Genomic DNA, 22,420 nt, shown 5'->3' on the forward strand with positions numbered 1-22,420 from the left:
CATGCTCCATGAACAGTCAGAGAAAAGCTCTAAGGAACTTCATAAGGAAGCTGAAGTGTGCTCAATTCAGAAGGCTCGCTGTGGCAATTGTAATGGCCAGCACTCACCTGACCGCAGCAAATGCTTTGCTCTCAATAAAACATGCAATAATTGTGGAAAACTTAATCACTTTGCTAGGTGTTGTCGCTCCGCACCGGTGCAGGCCACAGTTCACCCCAAAGCCCCCACTCCATACAGAAGAAGAGAAAGGGGTAGAGTAAACGAATTGACCACTGAACTAGACAATCAATTTGTTAATACTTTCTACTGTGATACTATACTCACACCCGCACAGAAGGGGGAAATCTTCGCTACGCTTGCATTGAAGAACGGAAATGGACAACTGAAGGTAAAAGTGGACACTGGTGCCAAATGTAATGTACTGCCTAGAAAACTGCTGCATGCAGTTGACCACACAGCATGTGGATCCAAATGAAAAGGTCAATCTAGTGGCTTATGGAGGTGAGTCAATTAAAACTGATGGCACTGTAACACTGCATTGTATACAGGGACAGTTCAAGTTTCATGTGGTCAATAGAGATGTAAAACCCATATTGGGACTACAAGACAGTATTGCTATTGGTCTCATTCGTCTTGGACCTGACATCCACATGTTGCAACACGAAGCTCCAGAGATACTGGAGTACAAAGACCTTTTTGACACTAATGTCATTGGTAAATTGCCTGTGATATATCATATGAGACTAGATGACACTGTTGTCCCCACAATATGTGCTCCCCGCAGGATCCCCATTGCCATGAATGATAAGGTCAAAGCGGAGCTGGACCGGATGACTGCCCTTGGTGTAATTACACCAGAAAACGACGCAACAGCATGGGTGTCTGCCATGGTTGCAGCGGAAAAAAAAGATGGAACAGTGTGACTCTGCATTGACCCAGTGCACCTAAACCGGGCCCTCCTCAGACCCCGTCACCCGCTCAAATCCATTGACCAAATAATTGCAGACATGCCCGGTGCAAAAGTATTTAGCATCTTAGATGCCAAGTGTGGGTTTTGGCAAATACCCCTTGACCGTGCATCCTCCAAGCTCACAACATTCATGTCACCTTATGGCCGATATAGATTCCTGAGAATGCCATACGGTATATGCACAGGCAGCGAGGTCTTCCAAAATGTGATGGAACAGTTATTTGCAGGACAACCTTGCGAGATCGTGGTCGATGACATCCTCATCTGGGGACGTACATCACTAGAACATGATGAACGCCTAACACAGGTTTTGAACAGGATCCGTGCCATCAACCTAAAGCTCAATCCTGACAAGTGTAAATTCAGAGTCAACTGTGTACATTATGTAGGACACCTGTTAACCGCTGATGGTGTTAAGCCAGATCCGGAGAAGATCAAGGCCGTTTGCGAGATGGAGAGGCCACAGGACAAACAGGCCCTACAGCAGTTCCTGGGCATGACAAACTATCTATCCAAATTCATTTCCCAGTACAGTGACATAACTGGCCCCCTGAGACAGCTGATACACCACGACGTAGAATGGCACTGGCTTGACACCCATGATGCGGCTTTTGGCAAACTGAAGCAGGCACTGACTAATCCTCCTGTGCTGCAGTTTTTTGACACATCAAAGCCAGTAGTTATATCAGCAGACGCTTCCCAACACGGTCTTGGGGCAGTGTGCCTCCAAGACGGGAGGCCAGTGGCATTCGCATCACGTGCTCTCACACCAACTGAGTCCAGATATGCTCAGATTGAAAAAGAAATGTTAGCACTGGTCTTTGCAGCTAAAGAATTTCATGATTTCATCTATGGGCGCCCTGTCACTGCTGAAACGGATCATCAGCCCCTTCATCACTATCCTGAGGAAACCACTGCACACTGCATCACCACGTCTGCAGGGTATGATGCTAAAGTTGCAACGTTACGATTTGGATGTAATGTATAAGCGTGGCAAGGAACTGTTTGTTGCAGATGCGTTGTCACGTGCACACTTACCTGAGTCTGAGCCCCCACTTACTGATGACTTACTAGAAGTGATGACTGTTCAGGTGCTCTCCTCACGTCGTACCGATGAGTTACGAAATGCAGTAAAGAGTGACGCCACCTGCCAGCAGCTATCTGAAGTCATCGTGCATGGCTGGCCCAGCACCTCCAAGGAACTGCCGCAACAGTTGCGTCCGTTCTTCTCCATGAAGGAAGAATTGACGTTAGAGGATGGACTAATCCTGCGTGGGCAAAGGTTCATAATACCTGTGGCACTACAAATGTTTTATGCTGGTCAGCTACACCAGGGCCATCCCAGGATTGAAGCCACCAAACGCAGAGCTCGAGAGACTATGTACTGGACCTCAATGTACACTGATATAGAAAGAGAGGTGTCTCGTTGTGCTGCGTGCAACGCCTTGACAGCGCACCACACAAAGGAACCAATGCAACTCCATGACATCCCTAAACTACCGTGGTCATTTACTGCAGCTGATATATTTGAGTGGTGTGCCAAAATGCATCTAGTCTTGGTGGACTCCTACTCAGGGTGGTTTGAGCTGGATTACCTCCCTAACATGACCAGCAACACGGTCATTGCAAAGCTGAAGCGACACTTTGCAACACATGGTGTGCCCCACACCCTCATGACTGATAATGGGACCCAGTTCACTGGAAGGGACTTTGCAGACTTTTCACAGGCATGGGACTTTAAACATATCCGCAGCAGTCCGTATTACCCACAATCTAACGGTCTTGCTGAGCGTGCAGTAAGATCTGCCAAGCACCTGCTGGAGAAGTGCCACCGTGATGGCACAGACATCCATGCAGCCATTCTCCACACTCGCAATATTCCCCGTGATGGGTTCCCTTCCTCTGCTCAGCGCCTTATGTCCAGGCAAACCAGGACCTTCCTGCCAGCAACCTCAGACATGCTCAGGCCTGCCATCCAAGTCAATGTGGCTCCAGCCATTTTCAAACACAATGAGGGGAAAGTGTATCATGACCGTGGTGCTCACCGCCTATCCACACTAAGACCAGGCCAGACAGTCAGAGTACAAACTAAATGTGGTTTTGATCAGGTGGCAAGAGTGGTAGGCCCAGCTCAGCAGCCTAACTGCTACGTGATAGCATCACAAGGAAAGGAATATATCAGGAACAGGCGACATCACCACCGGGTTGATGAAAACCCAACGACAAGCTCTGAGGAGGACATGCCACTGAGGTCCACCTCACCAGTAGTATCCGATAGAGAAACTGCCCAAAATGCTAACCTGCCACCTACACCTCCTAATATCACACCAGTGGTCAGTACTGCTGACTCATCTGAGAGACAGTTGGTGGTGACTCGAGCAGGCAGAGTCAGCCAACCCAGTCAGCGTTATCAGGACTATTTCAGTACTTGGCTAAAAAATTAAGCTGAGATCAAAAGGTAGAAATTATATCTAGTGGTCCTTCGTTAATTGAACCTACCTAGTTGGCCCATACTTCACTATACTTTCTATGTTTGTGTCACCTTCTGTTTTGTAGGTGGCCTATTTAGTATGTGTTTTGTTTCGGTTATTTGTTGTGTGGCTGTGTTAATTTTATTTACATTCTCTAGAAGAAAGGGGATGTAGAGTTGTACGTGGTCACTTTAATACCAGTGTTGATGTTAATGTGACTGTGGTGACCTCTGTTGGTAGAACCGGGTACAAGTAAATAAAGTCAGTCTGATGTTGACACCAGGACTAGTTGCATGTGTATTACACATTCCTAAAGGACAAGAACCAGACAGCTTCATTAGGATCTGAAGTGTTCTGCCGTCTACACAATAAATCTGGTGTCTTTGTGTGTAAGTTTTGATTGAGATCCTTAGCACTTAAATAACTCTTGCAAGTTGGTTGTCTAAAATATTATTTTTTCACTCAGTTGCATAAAAACCGTACCCAAGACACAGAGAGGCAGATAGCTGCCCTGAGAGAGGACGAGGAGCGTGAGATGATGAAGAAGATAAATGAAGAGTTAAGCAGAGAGATTTCAGCTATTTATGACACAACAGGTATGACACAGTCAGTCACTGATGCATGCTGATGATAAGCATTAGTGTAAAACTGTCAGAGACATTAATTCCATTTTTATATTTATTTTTGTACTTTCCTTTACCTGCCTCAATCACACATCGCAAAGGTGGTTAGTAAATTATTTTATTTCCTCTGTTGTATATGAAACTAAAGACTGATTCTTGAGCATTAGTCAAATGCACACAAAAGGATCCAAAAGAAGTTCTATGATTGATTAGTGACCAAACATCATGACAATTCCAAGTTTAGAGCCTGAGAGAAGATGAATTGCATTGTTCTGCACAGTGAGTTTTAACATGTCATGGTATGATGGAAGCAGTATCTCAACAACTTATTAAATTAATTTTATACACAATACACATTTTTACACAACATACACAGTACTGATAACATGTAAGTCCCTTTTTACACTATTTTTTGAGGTGAGAAATTCAAAAGATGCCAAAAATAATAGATTTGAAATAATGTACTGTTTAACTTAACAGAAAAGTTTTCAAAAGTAGTTATGAAGGATTTTAAGTTAATCAGAAGATTTTTTTTTCTTACATCCTGTAAAGCAACAGCACACATTTTCTTAGAAACACGATATGCACTATCTTACTTGGTTCCAGTGTGATGGTGTATATAGTCCTAGTCATTTAAATACATTCAACATAATACCTTTGATACCAAAGTTCAAAATAGTTTAAAAATGGTTTTAAAATGTATTAGAGTGAAATATACATGTAATATATTTAATTGGTACTAATTTACTTTAGCCAGCTCTTCATAGAAGGGGCCTTGTCAGTCAAATAATTGTAAACACTCAGTCTGTGAGACTTTTACATAAGTGCATTTCTATTTGCAGATGGAACAGGTAGGCTACTACCTGTATTTGAGCAAATACAAACATTTATTTTCATAGTTGATGGGCCTCGGGCCCCTGGTGGTTAAGGGCCCCTAGGCACTGGCCCGGTCCGTAATTCACCCATGCCTGGAACATGAAAGAAAAAAATCCAGAAATGAATGAAAATAGATGCGAGCATGCTGGCTCGTACTCACTGCCATTCTATGTGGTAAGTAGACAAGTGTTGAACCAGTCCAGATGTTTACACCAATTAGCCAAAATATTATGATCACTCACAGGTGACATGAATAACTTTGATCATCTCCTAATAAGGCCACATGTCAAGGTCTGCGTAAATTAGATGGTAAGCGATCAGTTCTCGTTGTCAACGTGTTGAATGCAGGAATAATGGGCAGGAGTAAAGACCTGAGCGACTTTGACAAGGCCTAAATTGTTATGGCCAGATGACTGGGTCAGAGCATCTCTGAAACTGCAAGGCTTGTGGGGTGCTCCATGTCAGCAGTGGTGAGTACCTATCTACATATGGCGGGAACGCGTCTGACCAACCGAACGTCTGACTGAATGTCTTGTGCTTTGAGCGTCTTACACAGTAGGTGACCTACGCGACGACGCCATGTGGCAACCTAACATGACGTCAATGTCTAACATGACAAAGCCCTCTGTCTAGCTATTCTTGCATGACTGGTGTGACACAAATAAACCATCATAACAATAAGAGTGCATATTAACATTCAAGTTTATTTTAAGTTTACAACAGAAAACGTTACTGCATTCTCTGGATAAGACACAAAGCATATCTGTATAGCCTGTTGGCTTTAGTTTTGTGTGAGACAAATTTTTGAAAATGTCCCCACAAATATAGTGAAACATCAAAATGTTTGAGATTGCATTACAACTTTATGACAATTTTTTGGATTACCTCAAATCATGTGTATTTCAACGTCTTGGGTAACTGATAAGAAGCCCCATAAGTACAGCAAAAGCATATGTGACATCCTTTAAATCACTCTCTTTGAAAACCAATGTCACGTCCAGTGGCAGATTTAGGCATGGGCATTTGTACCTGTATCTGTGTGAATGTTTAATAGCAGTTTAGCTTGATGATATGTTATTTTTATGTACTATGTGTGTCTGTGTTGTAATGTTTGATGCTTTTGTGATGTGTTTTCTCTTATTTCGTCTATCCAGCAACATGAAATCCAAAACAAATTTCACTTCGGGGACAATACAGTATACTTTACAATGTTGTCAATCTAAACTGTTTGCATAATGTTATCAAGCTTATCAAGTAAAATGATGTTGATTAATGGAGAAAAATAAAATTGGGAGAAAACAGACTCACTGTAGGGGCCAGTTCCCCTCTGGCTAACATCAAGAATATAATGCCATTATTAGTTATTTGTGTGCAGTGCAAGTCATGGTTTAAAAATAGTAAATTAAGCGTTAAGGGCCAGTGTTTAAAAAAAAAATTATATTATGAACTTTAAGATTAATGTCTAATATCTTTGAAGTCCATCCTGGATTAACTGCAGAAGTTCACATAGATGCATTGACCTTTGTTAGTTCACTGATGAAGGCTTTTGTTTGCAATAAAATGTATTCCATTTCAAGAGAGTGTATTCCATCATTAGACCAAGGTGATGCAGGCCGAGATCAGTGAGGTGCATCGCAGTTCAACCAGCTGGTAATTTCAGTGAGGTCTGTACTAAGTCCAAGGTTCAGACAATGGCATATGAAGTATCCCATATCTTACAGATGGAGTTGGCATCAGTTCATCCTCTTAAGTCAAAAGACTGACGTGATGTCTTGCTAGCACAAGCTGTATTTTGTCATTATCATTCAGCGACATGTAGCAGTGGAGTCCAACACCAAGCAGGACTATATTCCTTGTAGTTGAATCTGGCCGGCTCTGGTATGAATCCCGAGGTTGAGACATGGAAACAAATCAAATAATATTAGCGTAGATGGCATTCAATTTTATGCTGAGTCATGATAGATGTTTCTGGTTAAATTAGGTGTATGCCTGTCTAAATAGATGAGCCTTTAGTCCAAAACTGAGTGTGTCTGCATCCAGGAGAGTGTTAGGGCGACTATTCCAAAGTTTAGGAGCCAAATATGAAAAGGATCTACCTCCTTTTGTGGATTTTGATATTCTTTGAATTATTAACAAGCTAAAGTTAACAGAATTTTTAAATGAATATGAAATTTAACAGGTAGACAAAGTAACAATGATAAAATTGGGCTAATATGATCATATTCCTTGGTTGTAATCAGCACTCTGACAGCTGCATTTTGAACCTATTGAAGTTTATTTATTGAACTTGCTGGACATCCTCACAGTAATGCATTACAATAATCTTTTCTTGAGGTCATGAATGCATAATTTAGTTTTTCTGCATCAGCAAGAAAAACATTTTTTTGTACCTTAGCAGTATTTCTGAGGTGGAAGAATGCTGTAATACAAACATTGAAAATTTGGTTTTCAAAGGACAGTTTGGTATCAAATATAACACCTAGAATCAAATATATTTTAGTGGCTTATTTTTGGTCCAATAATTAGTACCTCTGTTTTGTCGTAATTGAGTAGAAGGAAATTTCTGGCTGTCTAATCTTTGATTTCATTGATACACTCTGCTAATCTGGAGAATTGTGAATTTTCATTGGGTTCAGAAAAATATAAAGTTGGGTATCGTAACAGTGCAGGCATTACATTGGAAACTTATTCCATGTTTTCTGTTAACATCTCCCAGGGGAAGCATGTATAAGGAGAAAAGCAGAGGCCCTAAAACTGATCCCTGTGGCACTCCATAAATAAATTGTTTGACTTGACAATTGCTCATTTACACATACAAAATGGTAGTGGTCTGATAAATAGGACCTAAACCATGCTAATGCAAGCTCGCTAATGCCAAAGTAATTCTCTTGCTTATTCAACAGAATATCATGATCTATCATGTCAAAGGCAGCACTAAGATCTAAAAGCACTAGAAGATAAATGCAGCTGCAATCAGATGATAAGAGCAAGTCATTTGTAACTGATAAGTGCTGTCTCTGTACTGTGATTGGGCCTAAATACTGACTGACATTGTTCATATATATATTCCATTTCTCTGTAGAGATGAACATAGATGGGAGGACACTACCTTTTCTAGTATTTTTGACATAAATGGTAGATTTGAAATTGGTCTGTCATTAGCCATTTCTCCAGGATCAAGCTGTGGCATCTTAAGAAGCGGTTTCATAACTGCCATTTTACAGTTTCTTTGGACATGTCCTAAGGATAGCGAGGAGTTAATATTAGGAAGAGGTTCTGACATTACAGGGAATACCTATATTGAGAGCTTAGTTGGTATTGGATCTAACATACAGTACATGTTGTGGCTTTTCATTTTTGTACAAGTTGTGTTAGCTCTTCATGACCTATGACAGCAAAGGATTGAAGTTGCTCATGAGGAAAATTATGAGACACTGTTTTTAGACGGGGGGGGGATGGGGGGTGCTCACTATCAAGATTGCTAGAGAACATTGTATTTATATTTTCTGTTATTACATCAAGTTATTCTAGACTTGATTTAAATCTTTCGCAATGCTAATGATGCAAGTTTTTTACAATGCTAATAGTTTTTTTTATTTACACACAGGTAAATAAGTTATGCAGTTTAACATCTGAGGAAATTCCCTACAACAAGTGTCACATATCACCTCTAGTATAATAATTTACAGACACTCGCATCAAATAATTGAGAAAATATTTTACAGGACAGCTTATGGTTACTTCAAACATGTATTGAGTTCAAGCCTAAACACTGCTGTCTATGGACAATAGCACTCACATTAAACAAATTTGTGTTGGGTGTTTGAGTGAGGCCATATACAACTGTCACGATTCCCTGTTGTCTGCCCTGTGTTTCTCCCTTGCCATCTGTCCCGGACTACACTCCCCATAATTCCCTGCCCTCATCACTGCCAACAGCACTTCATTGTTCTCACCTGTGTGTCATTATCCTTTGTGTATTTAAGCCCTGTTGTTTGTATCATTGGTTGTCAGTTGTTGAATGTGTTTTGACCCTGTTCTTCACCCGTGTTCAACTTGTTCTTGTTTATGTTTCAGTTTCCCATCATGGATGTTTGATTTGTTCCTGTGTCTAACTGTTATTTGTATTTATTTATAGTTTCATTAAAAACACTAGCCGCACCTGGATCCAGCTTTCTTGACTTTCTTCCTTCAAACGTTACAACAACATATCTGACTATGGTGCAGGTTAAACCACTGACTGGCCATATAAACATCTGTACAGAGATCAACTCAGAAGGTAAAAGTGTACTCAAACAATAAGCCCTTTGTAACAGAGCATCAAGCCACTGATTTAGATGTCTTTTAAAATAATGATATGTAAATAGTGTTATATACACAGACTCCTGATAAAGTCTGTTTCTAACTGTACAGCCTTATTAATTGAATAGAATGAACCATAAGAGCTCTGATACCATCTGAATTATTACTGTTTTGCATCAAAAACAATATGACAATATGTCAGGAAAGTAAAATTTATATAAAGCATTTGAAAATATGAAATATGAAACATGAAAATACATGTCAATGAATACATGTAAAAAGGGTAAAGACTATTCAAGACATGTTAAAAGCAATATAAACAATAACATAAAATTAGGTAAAAATGTACACATGGGGGGAACAAAAAGTTTGTCAAAAGATTACTAATACCTAGGCAAAATGCCCACACAAAGACATCAACTTATCAGCCCACACAAAAAAATCAACTTATCAGCTTGGGGGGGAATAATAATAAAAAAAAAGAAGCTGGGTCAAAAATTTAATAAATTAGTCATTACCTATGAATTTGGGTTCAAGGATGTTTCCTGCTGTGATATGTGGGTGGATACTGTAGATGACCCAGTTTCTGCATCCCAGAAGGGTCTGGGAGCTCCTTTTTTCTGTAGACAGAGAAAAGTGGTGAGGCAGTGGTGGAAGGGGCTACAACAGCCTATGACAATCATAGATTATGCTAAACAAATAAATAATTCTACACATCTTTTGGTTCCATTCCTTTCAGCCTTTTTTCTATTTCAGTAAACTAACTCTGAATTTCCACACTGTGTCTGCTTCTCTCTTCACCACTCTTCCCTCCTAATTCATAGTGTCACATTAGGTTTTTTCATACACCTTTTAATATACAGATTAGTTCCTAATCACTTTCAAAGAAAGTAGTCAGTTGAATTCTGCTTGAGAGACATGTCAAGAGCATCCACTAACAGTCAGGGATAAGAAAGCAGTGCATGGTTGCTTTGGTAAGAAAGGTCTCTGTAAGGCCCAGTTTCCAGCTGGTATTAAGAACCATTTCAGGTAATCCGATCACATGTGGTTAGCCCTAAATACAGGTCTAAGGGGTCTAAACAGTTTTTTATCTAACAAAAACCACATACGAATGTGGTCAAAGGGCCTGTTTGCACTTGGCCACGTAATGCATTTTCAAATGATCGGGTAGTTCTCCGCAGGGGTGTAAAAAGTACTCAGAAATTGTGAAAGTGATAGTATGGATACTTAGTGAAAATTGTACTTATTAAAAATCCAAGAATCTAGCCAAAAATATACTTGAGTGAAAGTAAAAAAGTATTCACATGAAATTGTACTTAAGTATTAAAAAAGTAAAAAGTAACTTTTTTCCTAGCTTGAATGAAATCAAGAAAAAAGTTTGTGTGAGAGGATGTTAAATTCGACTGGTTAATTCATCATATTACGGTCTCTGATGACTCCATATTTCTCACCCAGTGCCATTCACAACCTGGTCATAGAATCATGTTACAATAACAACATTTTTGCTAAATGATTTTTATGTGACCTAGAAGCGCAAAAACAACAATGACTTTTATGTGACTTTGACACAAATAATGAGTAAAATGGCAGATTATCAATTCATAAACACTATGACTTTCCACTCTGTTCCTCACACAATGCTATCTTATGACATCTGAGCATTTTTATTATAGCGACTCATTTTAACATCATGTTTAACCAATGCATTACATTACCAACTACATTTATAAGCTTGTTTAAGAGTGATCCAATTGTGTGGTAGCTCAGTTGATAGAGTGTTGCATATGCAACAAAATACATGTAACGGGAATACATATTTAAAATACAAAATATAAGTAACTGTATTCCACTACAGTTACAATTTAAATCAGTGCGGAAGAAGTAATACAAATTATTTAGAATACGTTACTGACCTTGAGTAATCTAACGGAATAGTAATTACATTTCTGTAATCTATAGTGGAATACATTTCAAAAGTAAAATTAACCCTCCCAACCCTGTGCATAGGCAATACAAAAGGACTGGTATGAGTCCTGAGCAAGATAGTGGTGAGCCGAAAGTGTTGCTCAATCATATACACAAGTGCAACAGTGGGTGAATGTCTTGGGTGCAGTTCCAAGCAACATAGCAGTATGACAATTACAATAAACTTATATGACATAACACAATTTACACATCTTATTACACAACACAATATACACCTAATAATATAAAATATACAGTATACACAAAATAAGACTGTATACAAAAATATACAATATACGGTATAGGGCCTACAATATGACTAAAAATACACTGTAATCCCCTATGTAATCAGTGGAAATAATTATGAAGTGTCGTGATGACATTCAGCACCACAAAATGACGTGGATGATCCGAAAGTTTGTTTTTCATCTCACGTTTGCTTTATGAAAATATCGGTTTGGTTTAGGGTAGAGAGTTAGGTTTTAAATCGTGATTCTCATTTGGAACTGCCCAAAGACTTGTAATGAACCAGTTCATTTTATTTAGCAAAACACACACACACACACACACACACACACACACACACACACACACACACACACACACACACACACACACACATAATGCCCGTTTGGGAGAAAGCACTCAAGAATTGCGATGTCAGAGCACCCAGTCCCTTGAGACATAAAGATAAAAACATTAAAAAAATTATCAAAAGAAGCTTTGAAGTTAATAATGTTGTTGGTTTTGTGAACTGTTTTCTGAGGTTAGACCAAACCTTGCTGTTGAACAGATGAATGAAATCAATAAAATTCGTAATGAATTTACTTATTTTATTTATAATTATCATTGCTGCTTTTATAGTTATTACTATAATTCATAGTTGCCTAACAACAACAGCAATAATAATTCAGAAAATAGGGCATTTAAATATGAAGACAAGTGTAGAAATGTTGTTGCTTGGACGGAAACACGTTTGATTTTTTTCTAAATGTAAAACACAACAACTTGAGTGTTATTCATTCCAAACAATTCTTCTCATTTTCACATGAAGGGTAACTATATTAAATCACACTTTCTGACAATCTATATTAAAAATCATGCCTTTATCATTTCATCATTATTATTTCAGTAAGTCGTTTCGTTTACATTTCTACTTCGATGTTGTAACTGAGATTACTTTGTTGCAAATTAGCATGCACATGTTAAATCTACAATACTTGCTTAGATTAATTGCAATGCTACTTTAATTATTGTAAGAAACTCGCTTGTGAAATAAATAAAGATAGTATTGTGCAGTGTGCATTCTTGTTTGAAATGAGACTGTTCATCTATTTATCCATTCAGAATAAATCTCAGGTCATTTTTAAAAGTCGTAATTATTTTCTTTAGTTCTAATTTTTAAATGTCGTAATTATTTTCTTTAGTTCTAATTTTTAAATGTCGTAATTATTTTCTTAGTTCTAATTTTTAAATGTCGTAATTCATTTCTTAGTTCTAATTAAAGGTCTGATCAAACTGTTTTATCAACCCATCCAAGCTGATCAATCCTTAAAATCAAGCACTAATTAAGTAGCCATGACGCCCTAAGAAAAAGATAACAGCAATGGTTTGCTTTATTCATGATTATTGGAGATTACCACGGTTATGTATACTTTAATATAAATCACATTTTGACATCACATTGACAGGGAATTAAGTGAACACTAAAAACACTAGAAAATGCAAATTTCTATATTTCTAATTCAGGTGCAGCCGGAAAATAGATTAATTTACACTGTTAGACCTTACCAGGCTATTTTACAGTTATTTACCATGTAATTTACAACAAGGCTTAACAGTGTAACTTACACTGAATTCTATATTCCCGTCCCATGATGACACTGTGTTATTAATGATAATGATTAATGGGAGGCTGAAAATGTCATGCATTAGATGCATTTGTTGAACAGGCTAACCCGAAAAGCTCCGACGCCTGTCAGTGTTATTCATATATGTAAAGGTTGGACATATTTTAATGAGGACTGAGGATATGAGGATAATTCTGTGCATTTTAAATAAGATAGTCCTATTGATTGTAGTCGGTATCCGAAGAGTCCGTTCAAGCGAGCTTGTGTAGGCTACTTAAGACAGCAGGATCCTCATTCATTACAGACTCACAAGATACGCTCATGCTGCTGTTATTGTTTAGATAAAATACAATTCTTTCGTGGGAGATGAGTGTGTAGAAAGTCAGACAAATCACTCTCTCGCATATACAGGTTATTTACTGGACCATTCATTTTGCTTGGGCATCAAAAACGCTTCACCACCTCACATTTGGTTCAGTAAAATATAACAAATCTTAAATTTAAAACACTGTAGGGAGCATCAGGTCGATAACCATCATTAGGCCTACAGTAGCTACATGCGTGAGATATTAAGAGCTTTGTTCACATTGTATGTTCAACAATAAATAGCCTATACAAGCTTTTAAACTGCACGAACATCAACACAGATTCATATTCAGTCCAGCTTTCAAGGCCTATTTGTCCTACATTCATTAAATTAATGACTCACGTGAACCACAAATACACAGCAATTCAATACATATCCAACACAAACATTAATAAATACCTTACAATAAATTCACCAAAACAAAATAATCAAAAGTAAATACCATTGATTCCAATCAAGCTAAATACATAACTGCCATCGATTAGCTACAGTAACTGAGGCATGGAAATGAGGAAAATTACCTGCCTTCATACCCCCACTCAATCACAAGCACACACGCGCGCGCGCACACACACACACACACACACACACACACACACAACAAGCGCCGGTGGTCACAAGTCATTAGTACTCACAATTAGACCGTGCCCCCAGCAAATAGGAACCCAAACAAATCAAACACTTTACCTTAAATGCGGACTGCTAGCCTCCTCACCCGCTACCGGACGTGGGTAGCTTGCTCGGAGTATCATCAAGGACAAAACATTTTAAAAAGCACTTTACAAATAAATTTTATTTATTCTGAATAATATTTTTGCTATGTAGGCTAAAACATTAGATAGATAGATAGATAGATAGATAGATAGATAGATAGATAGATAGATAGATAGATAGATAGATAGATAACAGTCTTTAGTTCGACTGTTAGGACAGTGATTAACTACACACATTGTCAACCGACCTGTCAAAATACGTCAAGTGATGTGATCAGTTTTGATTGGTCCACTGTCTATTAGCGCATTTGGTCATGACTTCATTGGCCCAGCTCAGCACTGGTATTCAGAAAAATAACCCCGATGCGTATTGCCTCACTTCACAGAGGGGTTACCAGGATATCATGTTTGGGGGGGCAACATAAACAATTGAAAAAATCGGCGCAAAATTAAGCTATACTACACACAATCTGTTTCAATGCATATCTTTTTCTAAGCCAGGAACCCAGAGATAGGCACAGGGCCCCTAGGGCTTAAACTGGATTTTTGTTGTGTCAGACCTCACTAATCTGCTAGCGATGGAAAAATATGCACAAAACAATCCACTTTTAAATTGTAATTTATCATCAGATGCAGAGGCGTTTCCAGCATTGAAGGACATCCGGGGCTTAGCCCAGACAATTTTATTTTCACACTAGCAACCACTTCCCTGTAGTCCAAAGCTGGTGAGAGGGTATTCTTTGAGTTTTGCTCTGGCTGGGCCTGTTTCTACAGTTCCTAAATCTTCCATTCTAGTACTATCCTCAACATCCTCTCTCCTCCCTGAATCATCTGTGATGCAAAAGAACAGATACAGCACATAACTTATTGCAAATCAGCTTCAAACAACTAATTCATCAAGTGCTACATATGTCAAAGTGTAGACCAATACCATTGAAGAAAATGTATTGGGAAGAGCAGATCAGTGGGATTGCCCTTAGATCTATCATGATTCTTGAATTTTCATGTACATTACCATAAAGTCATCATAAAGAGTATTATAGTGAGTAAAGTGAGGTAAAAAAATATTGAATATAAATAATTTGTATTTTTTTACATAAATAGTCAAAATGATGTATAAGATCCTAAGTTAAAGCAATACATGAATGACTTTAGTCTAAGTTCATTGACACACAATGGCATAGAACTGTATATAATTCTCATCATCTCTATGAGAATAATTCATCTGTCAAAATCCTTTCATTAGGATCATTGAGATAAACAATGTTTCACTTTTAACTTTCTCTAAAGTAAAGTGACGGATTAATTGTTACCAGTTTCCATGCCTGATTCTGGCACAGCTCCTCAGTCTGTAGCTCATATTTGCTACACTCTACAAAACCATTTAATCAAATCAAAGTGTATATTTCCTACAAACTAATATCACAAAACAAGTCACACATACATTTTATGTTAATGCTTATTGGTTATCCTTAGCGAAAACAACACCTGATAAACAAGAAAAGTAGGCCTATACGCTCAGAACGGGGCGTGAGAGGTGACTGCGTTAACTTGGAGCTACCAAGCTGCGTCAATCTGAACAAGGAGGTTAGAGGCTACAACTCTTGAGGTTTAGCCTACTGTGGGTGAAAGCCAGCTAGATGATGACCTTAAGACTTTAAGGACAAAAACAAATGTGAATTCTTACCCACTGACTTCTTTTGGAAAAATCCCCAAAGCCTCATTTGCTTAATTTTTGCTGTCTTTCCTGCTAATTGCCGTTAACTCGCCAATAAGTAACGTTAGTTGATGTCAACGACTGTGCAAGCTCCTCCCCTACCTGCTGCATATTCAACAGAGAGGAAGAAACGGAGTCGCCCATAGGCTACCGACAACAAAGAAACTTATTCTATAGGCTAGATTATGCTTATGTCTATTTTTACAGACTGTATGCAGTATGTGCAAAGCCAAAGCACAATGAAATAAGGCAACTTATGATTTCGGGGGTTTACATAGGCTTTTGTCCGGTTTCATATTTGTCAGTCAACTATTCAAAATACATTCGGGCTACACTCAAAACAACAGATGGACAGATTATTTCTCAAATTCTCAGGGGAGGCAGAGCTTATCCTAGGCGAGGCACTGCCTCCCTCAGCCTCCCCCTAGACATGCCCCTGGTCACTTCACATGTTGAAATCAGGAAGAACGGACACTTTCGCTATAGTTGTTCTTTCATTCTTCTAGATGACACCAATACTTGCCGTCTTTCTTGGTAAGCTCTTTTAATGCTACTAAATTGTTTATGTGTGTCTAATTATTTCCTTCTGCACTCCTACTGTGGCTACAAGAAGGCGAAGGAGTAGGAACAAGTTATTACAAGAGCCGTTTCGCAATGTCGATTCTTCTCTGAAATAATCTGAAGTTATTTATCTGCATCTACGACCGGGTTCACTACGTTGTTGTAAGATAAGCGTAAAATAAGCGTTTCGCTCGGTTTTCTATTCGTAATCATTAATTGACGTTCACTTTCACGTGTGAGTGTCACTGATGCCCATTAGTTTTAATGTAACGCTTCACCTTCACCTCTTACCCGAGGTGCGCGGCCCACCGACCACAAATGTCATTAAGATATTTTGTGTCAAATCCTGTCATAAAACCTGTTAAATCGTGTTAATTTAGCCCCGTGAAGAGACTGATTAGGATAAGTTTAAAGATACCCTCGACAGTTCCATGGGTCTGATTCTGACACAAACAAATACATTTGCATGAAGAAAGATTGCAGCAGGAAACAATTTTTTTCACTATGTGCCCACAATTGATATAAAGTGTTTGTTGTTTGGACGAGGAGACTGTATGATTATGTAATTTCCTGATGTTATCTCAGAAAAAAACTTGTGGGGTGATACATATTTGCTGATGTGATTGGCTGCTGGAACTTCAGTAGTATGTTTGCAATTGTAAAATCCATTGAGACAGTATATTTTACAGTTGTGACAGAATTATTAAGTTTAAGATACAGATGTAGTCTACCTTTAGCATTATGTTATTATATTTCTTTCTTCTGCTCTGTTATGTCCCTTACTATTATTTCCAAACAAGTGTAATAAAATCATAGATTCATGTGAGTATTATTGAATGAACATTGAATAAGAGTAAGTCAGGTGATTATTTTTATATGGCTAAGGAAGTCCTAATATGGATGTCATAATATTCTCATCTGATGGAAATCCCCCGCATCGGTGCAGATCAAGGAGCTCTAGGTTGGGTTGGATCACAAGTTTTCTCTGGTGAGTGTGGGTAATGGCAGGGGAGGGGTGGACTGTAAAATGTCTCCGGTTACACAGTTCTCTGAGATGAAGGGAATGAGACATTGCAGTGAAATGCTTGGGGGAATTTCCTCTCCAACTACCTTGTTGGAGCCCTTGTATAATAATGTCAATCTTATGATTGGCAATGGTGTATGAGTCCTGCCCTTTTAGGCACTCATTTGCTCTATATTAGTGGGTGCTAAATCACCATTTCTTCAGTATGTTCTGACTGAAGGACAAGAACGCATCACTCGTACCTCGAAACTCTGAAGTAGTAGTGCAGCCGAGTTTAGCAATGTCTCATTCCCTTCATCTCAAGGAACTGAGGTTACATGTGTAACCGGAGATGATTCAGTTCACTCGACATTGCTATGAAACGATTTGAGTTTCATCACGCATTGAAATTATAACAGGTAGCCTGCCCATAATAAGGAGCTCAGGCTCACCCAATGGGTGTTGGGATAGTAAGATCTCTAGACAGGGAGGACCCGTGAAGCGATGGACGCTACGTCTAGGTTAAAAAGCCTCAAGAATGTGTTCTGTGAATACCATCCTGTATTTCCTGTAGGGATGCCCATTTATCCATGCCCATGAAGAGGCCATGCCTCTAGTTGAATGCGCTTTTACACTAATAGGGCATCTCTTATGATTTTATTACTAAAAAGTGAACACTATATACAAAACTTTAAATAATCACAGTTCTGTGTAGCAAATAAGCGCAACTTCTTGGACCTGGGTGATCGCATCAACATTCCAATGAGAGAGAAACGGCACGCCTTTTTCTGCTGTCTTTTCTGATGTTGTTGTTTTGTAGTTGCGTGGAGTAACATAATTACATAGTGATTGATTTATGTCGTCAGGAAACGGAGATCCTCCCCTCCAAATCCGAACACAATTGGTCAGGAAATGCATTTAAGCGACCAGGTGTAAACAGCGATGTTTCTCACTTGACCACATGTGATCCGATCACACAAGACACATCTTAATACCATTTTGAAACAGGGTCTTAGCCTTTGATCTGCTGCCAATACATGAGCAGGTGTATCAGTATTTGCCCTGTACATAGGCTTGTTTTATTTTTATTGTAACAGTTCAAATGAATAAATAGTTATTCATATGTTCCCTCTTAGCTGTGTCCTGGCTCCAGTCTTCTGTTATACAGACATCAGGAGCACCAGTTGACATCATGTGCACAGGAAAGATACAGAAGGATGGAAAAATCCACTTCAGCTTGTCAAACGACATCCATGGCAGTTACTGCGATTCTCAGTGGCTTGTCAATGTAAATATTTGTGTCTAAAGAAATCATAATTGTCTTTTTTTAACTAGCTACTGAAAAAAGAAATATTATGTTAAAGGTGCTCTATTAAAATGTTATGTAATAGTATTTATCTCTGTATATCAGTAGTGATTATTTCATGTTTTTACATTTTACACATCATAAAAATGTACTGTATGTAAATACATGTAATATATTATACAGATATTATAAGCCTGAAAGATGTTCAAGAATTCTGTCCTCTTGAAAAAATCCTCTTTGTCTTGGGATGACACCTAAACTGATATGCTGTGATTGTCAAAATATGGTTAGAGTTAAGTTATGGTTAGTAGCTATAAATCAAAAATCTATAATCGCTTCTAGTGTTCTTTTCACATTATGTGTGCACATAGCTTTAGTAAACGAGCAAATGTACATATTTATTATGTTTGTTCTTGTAACGTTTGAATAACGAGGCTGACGAGGAGATGCGGATCCAAACGCAGTTTGAGTTTATTTAATCAGAAAACACAAAATGAACAAAAGAACAACCCACGATGGGGAAAAGAAACATAAACTAGTTAAGGTAACCACGGTAGAGACAAACAGGGAACAAGGGAGAGAAGCACACATCAGGCTAACATCAAACAAAGGGCAACAGAGGGACAAGACAGGGTAACCGTTACATAGCCCCCCCCTTAAGGATCGGATACCAGACGATCCTTAATAACACACAACAAAAGACAAAAATCCATAAGAACAACATGAGGGCACCAGGGGCAAACAGACAGTCCAAGTGGGCACATGGGCAGACAGGCAGACCAGGGGGGAACACTGGGCAGGCAGGAAGTCCGGGGGCAGACAGGCAGACCGGGGGGGCACAAGAACAAGGAGGCAGTCCAAGGGGCACAGAGGGCAGGCAGGAAGTACGGGGGGGGCCACGAGGGGAAATGAGACAGTCCACGGGGGCACAAAGGGAGATGCGACAGTCCACGGGGGGCACAAAGGGAGATGAGACAGTCCACGGGGGCACAAGGGACAACCAGGCAGTCCATGGGGGCACAAAGGGACAGGTTTAGGAGGCCGGGGTGGTATCGACCGGGCGGGGTCAGGTTTCAGTGGTCTGGGAGCTGGCCACAGGGCAAGGACAGGTTTGGGGGACCAGGGAGGAGGCCAATGGACAGGGACTGGGTCAGGAGGCCTGGGTGGAGGCCACCGGACAGGGACTGGGTCAGGGGGCCTGGGAAGAGGCCACGGGACTGGGACTGGGTCAGGAGGTCTGGGAAGAGGCCACAGGACAGAGGCTGGCAGAGCCGTGTGAGGCGGCACCAAAGGAGGCTTAGGCAGGGCCATGGCAGACTCAGGTGGTAAGGCCTTGGGCAGGTCAGGAGGCGGAACAGTGTTGGGCGGAGCCAAGGGAGGCGATGGTGTTGAAGGCTCAGAAGGCGGAGCCACTGGAGGTGGAGCCGAAGGTGGCGAGGGCGAAGAAGGCTCTGAAGACTGAGCCAATGGAGGCTTCGGGGGCGGAGCCGGGAGAGGCTCGGGAGGCTCCGGAGGAGGAATTGAAGGAGGTTCAGGAGGCGGAGCCGAAGGAGGCGAGGGCGATGAAGGCTCTGAAGACGGAGCCAATGGAGGCTTCGGAGGCGGAGCCGGGAGAGGCTCGGGAGGCTCAGGAGGTGGAGCTGAAAGAGGCTCAGGAGGCGGAGCCGAGGTAGGCGGCACCGTGGGAGGCTCTAGGAGCGGAGACCAGGAAGACTCTGGAGTCTCTGGGGGTAGAGACGTAGGAGGCTCTGAGGGTGGAGCCGCCAAAGGCTTGAGTGGCTTGAGAGGCGGTGCCGGAGGAGGCTCGGGAGGCGGAGCCATAGGAGGCTCTGAGGGCGGAGCCGTCGAAGGCTTGAGTGGCTCGAGCGGCGGAGCCGTAGGAGGCTCGGGTGGCGGAGCCATAGGAGGCTCGGGAGGCTCTGAGGGCGGGGCCGTCGAAGGCTTGAGTGGCTCGAGAAGTGGAGCCGTAGGAGGCTCAAGAGGCTCTGGGGGCGGAGCCGTCAAAGGCTTGAGTGGATCGAGAGGTGGAGCAATCGGAGGCTCTGGAGGCGGAGCCGTAGAAGGCTCTGGGGGTGGAACCGCAGGAGGCCCCGTAGGCGGAGCTACAGGAGGCTCGAGAGGCTCTGGGGGTGGAGCCGTAGGAGGCTCAAGAGGCTCTGGGGGCGGAGCCGTAGGAGACTCGGGGGGCGGAGCCCTGGAAGGCTCGAGAGGCTTGAGGGGCGGAGCCCTGGCAGGCTCGAGAGGTTCAGGAGGCAGAGCCCTGGAAGGCTCGAGAAGTTCGAGGGGCGGAGCCCTGGCAGGCTCGAGAGGCGGAGCCCTGGCAGGCTCGAGAGGCTTGAGGGGTGGAGCCCTGGCAGGCTTGAGGGGCGGAGTCCTGGAAGACTCGAGAGACTTGAGGGGCGGAGCCCTGGAAGGCTTGAGAGGTGGAGTTCTGGGGAGCTCAGGGGGCGGAGCTCTGGAAAGCTTGGGAGGCTTGAGAGACGGAGTCCTGGAAGACTCGAGAGACTTGAGGGGCGGAGCCCTGGAAGGCTCGAGGGGCTTGAGAGGCGGAGCTCTGGAAAGCTCGGGAGGCGGAGCTCTGGAAAGCTCGGGAAACTCTGAAGGCGGAGCTCTGGAAAGCTCGGGAAACTCGGAAGGCGGAGCTCTGGAAACTCGGAAGGCTGAGCTCTGGAAAGCTCGGGAAACTCGGAAGGCTGAGCTCTGGAAAGCTCGGGAAACTCGGATGGCTGAGCTCTGGAAAGCTCGGGAACTTCGGATGGCTGAGCTCTGGAAAGCTCGGGAAACTCGGATGGCTGAGCTCTGGAAAGCTCGGGAAACTCGGATAGCGGAGCTCTGGAAAGCTCGGGAAACTCGGATGGCTGAGCTCTAGAAAGCTCGGGAAACTCGGATGGCGGAGCTCTGGAAAGCTCGGGAGGAGGAGCCCTGGAAGACCTGAGAGGTGCTGGCTCTAGGATGGGCCCGACCACTGGCGCTGGCTCTTGGGCGGTCACGGTTACTGGCACTGGCTCTTTGACGGTCATGGCTACTGGCACTGGCTCTTGGACGGTCATGGCTTCGGGCTCTGGCTCTTGGATGATCGAGGCTACTGGCACTGGCTCTTGGATGGTCACGGCTACTGGCACTGGCTCTTGGACGGTCGCGGCTACTGGCACTGGCTCTTGGACGGTCATGGCTACTGGCACTGGCTCTTGGACGGTCACGGCTACTGGCGCTGGCTCAGGGACGGTCGAGGCCGCAGGCGCTGGCTCAGGGACGGTCGAGGCTACAGGCGCTGGCTCAGGGATGGTCGAGGCTACAGGCGCTGGCTCAGGGACGGTCGAGGCTACAGGCGCTGGCTCACTGACGGTCGAGGCTACAGGTGCTGGCTCACTGACGGTCGAGGCTACAGGCGCTGGCTCACTGACGTTTGAGGCTACAGGCGCTGGCTCACTGACGTTTGAGGCTACAGGCGCTGGCTCACTGACGTTTGAGGCTACAGGCGCTGGCTCACTGACGTCCGAGGCTACAAGCGCTGGCTGGGTTGCCGTGGTAAGCGCCGGCTTGGGTTCGCTGGGCGCTGAGGGCAGAGCCAAGGGGGGTTCAGAGCATGGGGCTGTGGCAGGCGGTGGCTGGAGTGCAGAGACCTCTCCTTTCTCCTCTTCCTCCGGGCTGATGCGACTGGCGAAGCTGGGATGTTGTTCCTGGTCGGCGTGGCTT

The 22,420-nt window shown here is 42.0% G+C and overlaps 1 protein-coding gene across 2 annotated transcripts in view; it reads right to left on the reverse strand.

Moving 5' to 3' along the window:
* LOC127655851 (uncharacterized) overlaps positions 1-22,420 on the reverse strand; it is a 68,004-nt gene that overhangs the window by 16,686 nt on the left and 28,898 nt on the right. For both annotated transcript variants that reach the window (XM_052143869.1, XM_052143868.1), the window contains one exon: positions 9,761-9,862. The gene's annotated coding sequence lies outside the window, so the exon portion shown is untranslated. The remainder of the gene's footprint in view (positions 1-9,760; positions 9,863-22,420) is intronic.

The sequence above is a fragment of the Xyrauchen texanus genome, chromosome 15 (genome assembly GCF_025860055.1).
Source record: "Xyrauchen texanus isolate HMW12.3.18 chromosome 15, RBS_HiC_50CHRs, whole genome shotgun sequence".
Classification (NCBI taxonomy): domain Eukaryota; kingdom Metazoa; phylum Chordata; class Actinopteri; order Cypriniformes; family Catostomidae; genus Xyrauchen; species Xyrauchen texanus.